Raw genomic sequence first — 10,509 nt, forward strand, 5'->3', positions numbered from 1 at the left:
AGTTAAGTTTGTATTGCTTCATAAAAACTGCTGGATAAAAGGTGGGGTCCATGGTGGTAAATTTCTCAATAGGGATGCAGATTTCCTACTAAAGCCTTTCGGAAAAAGTTCCTAACGAATGCTAGGTGTGTCTCACCGTAATTTTTGTGAGAAATCGATACAGTATATCCGCTTCGAGAGGTTATTTTAGTACATGCAACAAAAAATTATGAGGTGTATTGAAAACTCAAGTGGGCCATACAATAGAAACAATTGAGATTCAGTGACCATCGTTCGAAACATTCATATGACCACAAAGTTTCATATAAGGCAAAGTTTCCGGTGTTTTCACTTCATCCGAGTGGGAACGACCTTATAAATGGTTTAAATGGCATGTAAATATAAATGGTTTAAATGGCATGTAAATATCAAGTTACATTTGAATAGGTTTCAATGGTAGGAAACTATTTCCCAGTTTTCCCTCTCTTCCGGCCCACTTGAGTTTTGGATCCACCTCATTTTTTGTTGCATGTACTAAAATGAACTCCCACAATGAATACACGGTGTGGATTTCTCACAAACATCAGTGTGCGCCGCACTGGGTATAGAAACACCCACCATTCAAACCTTCCTGTGGCCCACATGATGTTTGCATACCATCCAATCCATTCATAAGGTTATTCGCACATGGTTGAACTGAAGTACGGCATTAGTGTGTGGGGTGTGTGTGCGTGTGTAAAATAAATAAATAAATAAACTGAAATACGGATATTTTATCCTGATCTGCTTCAATGGTGGGAGTTTTATCCCCCGCTATTTCCTATGGCATGGCCCACTTAGTTTTGGATATGATTAAATCTTGCATTTATATCCTGACATGAGTGATGTCATACATACATCACAGTGGGCCCCACACATTCCCCCTATAGGAACTTCAACTAGTTATAGGTGAAAGCTACGAGGACCCATCACAATATCACCGTGACGACATTCACTCCGTTCAACCGTTTCGCCAGCTCATGTTATCAGAGGATTCTAAAAATGATGCTGGTGAAAAACTAAAGTGGACCGCATGATAGGAACACGGGGATGGAAACTCCCACCATTCAAATTAACCTTCCTGTGGCCAACCGTAATGTTGGTATACCATCCAAACCCTTCATAAGGTTGTTAATGAACTGAAACACATATCATCCTGATCCAGAACTTCTATGGTTTCAATGGTGCACGTTTTATGTCCACTGTTTTCTGTAGCGTGGCCCACTTGAGTTATAAATATGCTTAAAATTTTGTACTTATTGTGAGCAGAAATACCCCTGCTTTTCAAAGTGATTTTTTGTTTCGGAAGACCTATGGCTACGGATTGTAACCGTAGCGATAGGTAGTATAAGCAAGGGTATTTTCGTCTTTAAATGCTCTGTCCATACATGCAAGGTCTAAGTTGGGAAGGTAAGTTTTGGATCTTCATAAAAGATGCTGGATAAAAGGTAGGGTCTACAGTGGTAATTTTCTCCATTTTCAAATACCACAATAGTACAGGATTCCACTAATTATAAATATCCAATTTCTGATGGGCCACCCTAATGATTAATGGCTAGAAATGTCCACCGTTGAAACCTTTTTGTTTTAAAAATAAGTTTGGTTCCTGGTTCAGTTCTAAGTTTGGTTCCATGGTTCGGATTCACGGTTTGGTTAACGGTTCGGTACGGTTCTACATATTCCTAAACCGGAACCAAACCGTATCCAACGGTTCTTTGATTTTTGGAACCAGAACCAGAACCGGTGCACTCTAGAACCGGACTAAACCGGACCGTTTGATCGGTTCCAGTCCGGTTCCACGGTTCTACCGGTTCGATGTGCACCCCCAATCCGAGCTCAAATTAAGTTGAGTTTGGATCACTCGATGACTCAACTCGACCCGTAATTCAATTTAGTACTGGCTCGACACAATCTAAAACCCAACTCTTATATATATATATATATGGAAAAGGTTCTATGCGGTAGAGCTCATGGGAACTTCCCATGAGGTTGAGCTATATATGTTGGCCCCACCATGATGTGTGTCGAACATTTACTCCATCAGTTAAATACATCATTCCATGGTGGGCCTAGGGCTTAAAAATAAAGTCAATCCATGGCTTTCGTGGTCCACACCATATAGAAGTTGAGAGGGGCTACCCTTCATTAAAACATTCATAATTATTTGTTGGGCCCATCGAGATGTGGTTCACAAATCCAGCCCATCCGTTATATGTGTCCCACTTGGATGAGGGGTCAGACCAAGTTTCATATGCATCCAAATTTTATGTGGGCCCCACCAAGTGCTTTTATATGTTTTAGGTATGTCTTCACATTATTTTAGATAGTATGGCCCACCTAAGTTCCATATACAACTGATTTTTGGGATATCCCATAATTTACAGGGGACCCATCAAATGCACGATGTTGATGTTCGACACACATCACAGTGGGGCCCACACAACTCAACCTCATGGGAAGTTCCCATGAGCTTGACCACATAGAACCTTTTCCTATATATGTGTGTGCGTGTGTGCGCGCGTGCCCGTGTGCACCTTTGCACACGGGTCTTAGGCACATAATCTAAATGGTCCACGTGATGCAACACTCCTTGAAACTTAACAAGCTTAACTTCCAGCCTGATATAAAACTCTGGTGGGCCATGGAAAAAGGCAACAATTTCCTCATTTGATTTACATTTCTCTTTGCTATGGCCGACTAGAGTCTTAGATCAAGCTGAAAATTGGGCCCATAGAGTTTCAAGCAATGCCGCATCACGTGGACCATGCATATTATATGCGTATAACATGTGTGAAAAGGTGCGCATAGGTACTCATGTAAGAAGATGATGTAGACCGGGTCGCGGACAGTTTCATAACCAAGATGGATCAGAAAAGGCTCGGTCGACGACAAAAGTGATCCGAACCGTCGGACCTTAGATCAGGCGTATCTCGCAATCCGGAATGAGTTATCTAACGTAAAATATATGATTTGGGGGTAGAACGAGCTACTTTAGCCAACCAACCCCGCTATGCCATGTTGCGTAGCCCAGAATTACGAAAAACCCCTGGATCGACGATCGTTTCCCTGTTTTAATTTCATTTTTACTATAAATAGTAAGTTTTAGTTTGATTATAACTCTTCATCCGTCGGGCTTTAGGAGTTGCGCCCAACGTGAAAAGAGCTTAGAATAATTAGGAGAATGGTTTGGTGAAGCCAAACAGGACACTTACTATTTTTGGCCGAAAACCTTGCGCACTAGTAGACATCACGACCGTCTATAAATAGTAAGTTTACTATTTATAGTAAGTCGCGAATTCTAGGAGTTTGAGTTGTAGTTTGATTCTAATTTCTTTCCCATTGCTTAGTACCCCTATTTAAAGGGTTGTGAACTCGTTTTTATTCATCAATTAATCAATTTCGAATTTCTTAGAATTTATTTCTATTTTCTGCTTTCTTTCCTCATGGATTCGAGAAGTCTCTGTGAAGAGTCCAGAGAAGCTCCGTGGATTTGGAGTAGTTATCCTCATCACGTTCATCCCTGCGTCAATTAGTATCAGAGCGAGGATTCCCCTCGAGCCGATGACAAACAATGAAGGTATGAATCAAAATCCTTTGGACGGTGATTCAGGGATTCGTTATCTTTCGAAAAGAACGAAAGCTTTCCACCGGGAGAGTCAGTTGACCATGCAAGGGCTGCAGGCAACTCTCGACCGTCTTACAGATGCGCTACTTCCACCCCGAGCCCTAGGCAGTGCTCCACCACCTTTGGTTGCTCACCCACCCATGGTGGCTCCACCACCCATGGTTGCTGTACAATGCAACCCCAATTTTCGTAGAGCACTACCAGTGGCAAACCGTAGGGCTACACTAGATTATTCAAGTTCTAGCAACGAGGACCTTAATAAGAGTTTTGCTCGATGACTAATCCATGGAGGTGATCATCTAGATCGTGCTGAAAGAGATTATCGAGGTAAGGCTGAACTTCCTAGTTTTAACGGTTTATTACGTATAGAAGATTTTCTCGATTTGCTAGCCGAAGTAGAGAGATATTTTGATTACATGGATGTGGCAGATCATAAAAGGATAAAATTGGTAACGTTTAAATTAAAATTATTAATGCTGTGGCCAACCAGGCCACTTATCAAACACTTGTCCTCAACGCCCCATAGCACACTTAACTATAAACGAAGGGGGCACTGAAGATGAGGCCGCAGAAGAAGACCATCGCTTTGATGAACATGAACAAACCACTGAAGAAATAGCAGGTGGTGATGAAATGACGGGCGAGCATCATAGTGAATTTCTAGTTATGAGGCGATTGCTATATGCCCCACGAAAGAAATTACATCTACAATGACACAATATATTTCGTACTTGGTGCACCGTCAATGGAAAGGTCTATGATATGATCATAGACGGTAGTAGTAGCGAGAACATCGTCTCGAGAGTGATGGTGGACAAGTTGCAGCTACCAACGATGAAACATCCTTCCCCGTACTCAATTGGTTGGATAAAAAAGGTGAATGAGACCAAGGTAACTGAACAATGCACTATCTCATTTTCAATTGGCAAAAATTATAAGGATCAAATACTTTTTGACGTGGTCTATATGGAAGCTTATCATATGTTACTCGGTCGACCCTGGTAGTCGGACCGTGATGGGACCCATCGGGGAGGAGATAATGTTTACGTATTCGTCAAGGATAGTCGAAAAATAATCCTTGCCCCTATGGCACCAGAGAACTACCCTGAAGCCTCTAAAGTGGAGGGGAGTTCCCTCTTTACCATTCAGGATTTTATGGAGGAATGCAAGGAAACCGGCGAGGTATACACTGTAGTGGTGAATGGCAAGGAAGAGGAACCCTCAAACATCTCTCCAAGTTTAAGACTGTTGCTAAACGAATTCAAAAAAGTCTGGCCTAAGGATTTACCTAATGGATTGCCCCCCATAAGGGACATCCAACATCACATAGACCTCGTCCCTGGGGCTAGCCTGCCCAACCGCCCTCATTATCAGATGAGTCCGAAGGAGTGTGAGATACTTCAGGAAAAAGTGGAGGAATTGATCCGTAAGGGTCTCTTGAGAGAGAGCATGAGCCCATGTGCCGTACCAGCATTATTAACACCAAAAAAAAGATGGAAGCTGGCGCATGTGTGTCGACAGCTGGGCAATCAACAAAATTACCATCAAATATCAGTTCCCAATACCATAGTTGGACGACATGTTCGATATGTTAGAAGGGGCCAAGGTGTTCTCTAAACTAGATCTAAGGAGCAGGTACCATCAGATTCGTATTTGACCCGGTGATGAGTGGAAAACGGCATTCAAGACTAAGGGTTGTATGAGTGGCTGGTCATGCCCTTCGGCCTATCAAACGCACCAAGTACTTTTATGCGTTTGATGAATCAAGTTCTAAAACCGTTCACTATCCGATTTGTGGTAGTATATTTTGATAACATATTGATATATAGCGAGGATGAGGGGAAGCACAAGAAACATCTCAGGCAGGTACTACAGGTCCTACAAATTAACAAGTTGTACCTGAACTTGAAGTAGTGTAGTTTTTTAACTGACAGCCTATTGTTTCTAAGATTTGTTGTAACGTCCATAAGCATTCGTGTGGACGATGAAAAGGTGCGAGCTATTAGGGAATAGCCGATCCCGACAAACATTCATGAGGTAAGGAGTTTTTACGGGTTGGTGACTTTTTATCATCGATTTGTGCCAGATTTTAGCACCATAATCGCGCCTATAACAGATTGCATGAAAAAAGGACCGTTCTAGTTGACCGATAAAGCTAACAAGAGCTTTCATGAGATCAAGCATCGTTTATCTACAACACCGGTCTTGGTGCTTCCTAATTTCGATAAATTATTTAAGGTTGAGTGTGATGCTTCATACATCGAAATTGGAGGAGTATTATCACAGGAAGGCAGGCCGGGAGCCTTCTACAGCGAGAAGCCCAGCGATGCCCGAAAGAAGTGGTCGACTTATGAGCTTAAGTTGTACGCAGTTGTTCAGGCGCTGTGACATTGGCGGCATTATCTGATTCAAAGAGAGTTTGTTTTGTACACTAACCATCAAGCATTAAAGTTTATTAATAGTCAGACTAACGTGAATCATGTGCATGCTAGATGGGTTACATTTTTACAGGAATTCACGTTCGTTCTGAAGCACAAGTCAAGGTAGCAGAACAAGGTGGCTGATGCACTTAGCCGTCGTGCACCACTACTTGTTATGATGAGCAATGAGGTGGTCTGTTTCGACCATCTCAAGGAGCTGTATGCCGAGGATGAGGACTTCAAAGATTCTTGGATGAAGTGCCAAGAAGGTCACCCCAGTGACCTTCATATACAGGACAATTTTCTCTTCAAAGGGAATCGATTGTGCATCCCCCAAAGTTCTCTGAGGGAGCAGATTATTCAGGAGCTACATGGAGGTGGCCTCGGTGGACACCTGGGGCGAGACAAGACGCAAGCTCTTGTGGAAGAGCGGTATTACTGGCCGCAATTAGTACGCGATGTGGAAAAAGCCATACAACGTTGCCATGTTTATCAGACCTCCAAGGGGCAATCTCAGAATATGGGCCTCTAGACCCCGTTACCTGTGCCTAACGGTCCTTGGGAGGATTTATCAATGGACTTCATGTTTGGTCTCCCACGAACACAACGCGACATGGATTCGGTGTTCGTAATGGTAGATCGTTTCTCCAAAATGGTGCACTTTATCCCATGCAAGAAAACCCTTGATGCAACACACGTAACGAATCTATTTTTCAGAGAGGTCGTATGGCTACACGGGGTCCCCAAGACCATTACTTCCGATCATGACACAAAGTTCATTAGCCACTTTTGGCGGACTTTATGAAATCGATTCGATATACGACTTCAATTCAGCAGTGCTTACCACCCACAGACTGATGGGCAGACCGAAGTTGTGAATCACACGTTGGGAGACCTCCTTCGCTGTATTTCAGGAGAAAACCAAAGCAGTGGAATTTGGCCTTTTCTCAAGCAGAGTTTGCATTCAACAACATGGTGAACTGCTTGATAAGGAGATCACCGTTCCTGATTATCTACAGACGAGTACCTCGCCACACACTTGACTTGGTCCCTCTGCCCAAGCACCCAGTGTAACACCCTGAAAATCGGGGGTCGTGCATACGCTCGACTCCCGAGTTCCCGGGGTCACTTATAATCAGTTTTCATTAATATGCGATTAATCCAAGTTTAAAGGCGCAGCATGGAATTACTTAAAATATGAAGCACGATCACAACTAGTCTGCTAAAATGAAAATAGATCATTATATACATGTCCAAAAGGATATAAAAAGGGTCGCATCAGGCGTTGCCCAACAAAATCACAAAAGAAGTATCATGTCCAAAAGAATAGGGCTGAGTCCACAACTTAGCGATCCAAATCCTGTCTACTAGGCCGACGGGGAACCATCCATCAGCTGAAAGTAAGAGAACTCGTCCTCCTCCTCGAGGCTCACATCACCAGGCTCCACGAAATCTATATCACCTGCATCTATGAACGAGTCTGGTTGGTGTTTTAAAACACCGTCCCAGAGTGGGAGTGAGTGATCAACTCAGTGGGTGCTATTAGCCATAAGTTGTAACAAGCATCAATTATAATAAGAATTTAATGAAAAGCAATCAATCATAAACATCTATCTAGTCTTGTTAATGTGCATGCATGCAGGATGATATGATGTATGCCCTCACCACAACGCTCCCTCGTGCGACAACATCTAACGATCACCAATGCCAACACTCCCTCAGTGCGACCTCGACTGCCGAGTCGCCAACCTAGCTAATGCCATGCAATGATGATGTTAACCGGGTTCTTAGTTAAGTCCATTCATCCAGCAGATTTGGAAATCTGATACACCCCACGTATCAAATGCCCTAAACTAGTTGCGAGGCCAAGACCCCCCAATGTGTGAGGCCGAGACCCCGCGATCCTTGACCTCATTAGGTTTCCCCCATCCCTGACTTTAAGCATATGGGGGGTGCTGAATGTGGGGTCGTTCGCGGTCACTATGGGGAGGCGCGTCACCCCAACGTAGGCCGATAGCTCGGACATAGTGTCCCATTCCACCAAGCCCGGCTCAAGAGACTGTGGATCAATATTCCATCCGGTATCGATGGGCTACAACGGTGGTGGGGTGTTCCAGTTTTCATATATATGTAAGCAAACAAGGTTAACAAACTAGGTGGGTCAGCCAGTGGACTAAACCACAAAAGCCCAGGCAAGTATGTGGCGGAACGATATTGGGTACAAGCGACCTATGTAGCCTGACTACTGCCACCCACACATACTCGTCCAAACCCATGAGTTTAGCCTTAAGGTGGTCCTACCAATGGAACCACCTTCGCTCTCCTCATGTTCCTGACCAACCCAAGGGTAGGAATAGTGACTCATAGCATGCCAACTACCAATGTAACATCAAACATATTCAACAACATGTTTTCATATTGCTCAATATATAAACCAAATTTCTCTAACAAGCAAACTATTAATATCATGAACAAGGTGTATGTGTGTGGTGTGGGTTGGTGAGGAAGTTAAGCACTTCCTACACCTCAAGAGATCAATTACACAAGAACAATGAATCAACACCCTAAGAAGCAACACATATGAGAGAAAAGAAAATCAAACAAACATGAGCATGTAATCATCCATACACTAGATCATGAGAGGTAAGATTTAACATCAAGAAGAACTAACCATGTCATTCCATACAATCCAACAACATACCATTCCTAGGTTCCTCTAGATTCTTCCATACAATATACCAAGCAAACAAAATCATTAAACTCCAACTATAATTGGTGCTAGGCCACCTAAGGATAATAGTCCGCACCTTAAGGGGAGATTTCCATTCTTTGAGATCTTAGGGTTTGGGGATTTGGGTAAAACCACCATTTCCTAAATCAAAATCAAGAAAGACAACATTAATGCCTAGCAATCTACAATAAGTTGCTTTATTGAAGGGAAATATACCATTCTTACCTCTACTTCTTGGCATGGGTGGGTTTGGTGGAGGTTTCCTTAGAGAATGGGTAGAGAATTGTAAGGTTGTGCTTCCTTGGGCCCCACCTCCTACCACATACTCCTTTCCTTTCTCCTCTTTCTCTTCTCCCTTTTCTCTCTTCTCTCCTTCCTTCTCTAGGGCAAATTCGTATGGGGAGAGGAGTGCCCCAAATGAGGCCCTTTTATAATGCCAGATTTGATGCAAATGGCCCCAAGTGCTAGGTTTTTACTATACTAGACCTATGAGAGGGTCTTTCTAAGCTCTAGGGCCCACTATGGGGTGTACAAGTTAATATACACCGTAGGATAGTTAGCCCTAATGATGATCTACGTATGGATATGATCGGCCCGCCATTTGGATGCGTTGATCGACAGATATGATGAGAAGTCTGTTCAACGGTCGCCGATGGTTGATCGGGGCCGCGGCTATACGGATATGAGCAGGGAAATATCCTCACTCTATGTGTGAAGTTTGGTCTCAAACCGACGGTCCGAAATCTTCAACTTTGCATGAGAGTGGACGACTCAATTCACTTAAGTTCTAACTCCTTCCTTTAGGGTATTTGCACTTCTCATGCACTCGTCCTTCAGCTTAAGTTGATCGGTTCTGGACCGTACCCAGGTCCGATTCCTGCGATGGATGTTAAGCCCAATGAGACAGACATTATTTTATAATTTTAGAACTAGTGGTCCACCAACGAGCAGCCTAGAGCTTGTTTGGATAACTGGGACAGTTCTGGTGGCCTTCTAACCATGAAACTTATAGGATAGGTGCTCCATGGCCCGATGAAGGGCCATGCAAAATTTGGGGATGATCAGATATGGGGTTTGGTCGCACGGGTCTGATTCGCGATCAACGGTCACCGTGCCACGATCGGGTCCTAGAGTTTGTGGACGGGCGTAGAAAAATACATTAGACCCTCATCGTAAATTATGAAGAAATCTTATGGGTGAAGTGTCTTACATTTCAGTTTTATTTACACGTGCCAGATTCCAATTTTGGCATTGGTGGGGCGCATCTGGCAAGTGCCAGATTTCACTTCTGGGTGTCCACTGGGTCTGTGGTCCGCGTGGTCCCCGAGCCCAGTGAGACCTATGCTCCCCTAAATTTTTATAATTTTCTGACCTTCTCATGTCGCGGTATAGCCCGCACGGGCTGTCGCTAGGTGTAAACGGCCATCTGGCTTGGAGGCCCGCATCAGGTTCTATCAAGACCTGTCTAGCCTAATCAATTGGGCTAATCTTGGCTTAGTTTATTTGTGATACCTCACTATGAGTAGCTTAAATGAACGGTCCTGTGGCAAATCCTACGTGGACGCCCCAAGACACTGTTCTGGTTGGACGGGACGTTATACTACACCTGATGTTCAAGTGATTGGGAGGATTTATTAGTTTCCTATGGCTGATTAATCAGACTGGTGCGGTTCTTTACTGGTACCACCCCTGTATATACTAACATTGAGTGCTAA

Source organism: Magnolia sinica, chromosome 19 (assembly GCF_029962835.1).
Source record: "Magnolia sinica isolate HGM2019 chromosome 19, MsV1, whole genome shotgun sequence".
Taxonomy (NCBI): domain Eukaryota; kingdom Viridiplantae; phylum Streptophyta; class Magnoliopsida; order Magnoliales; family Magnoliaceae; genus Magnolia; species Magnolia sinica.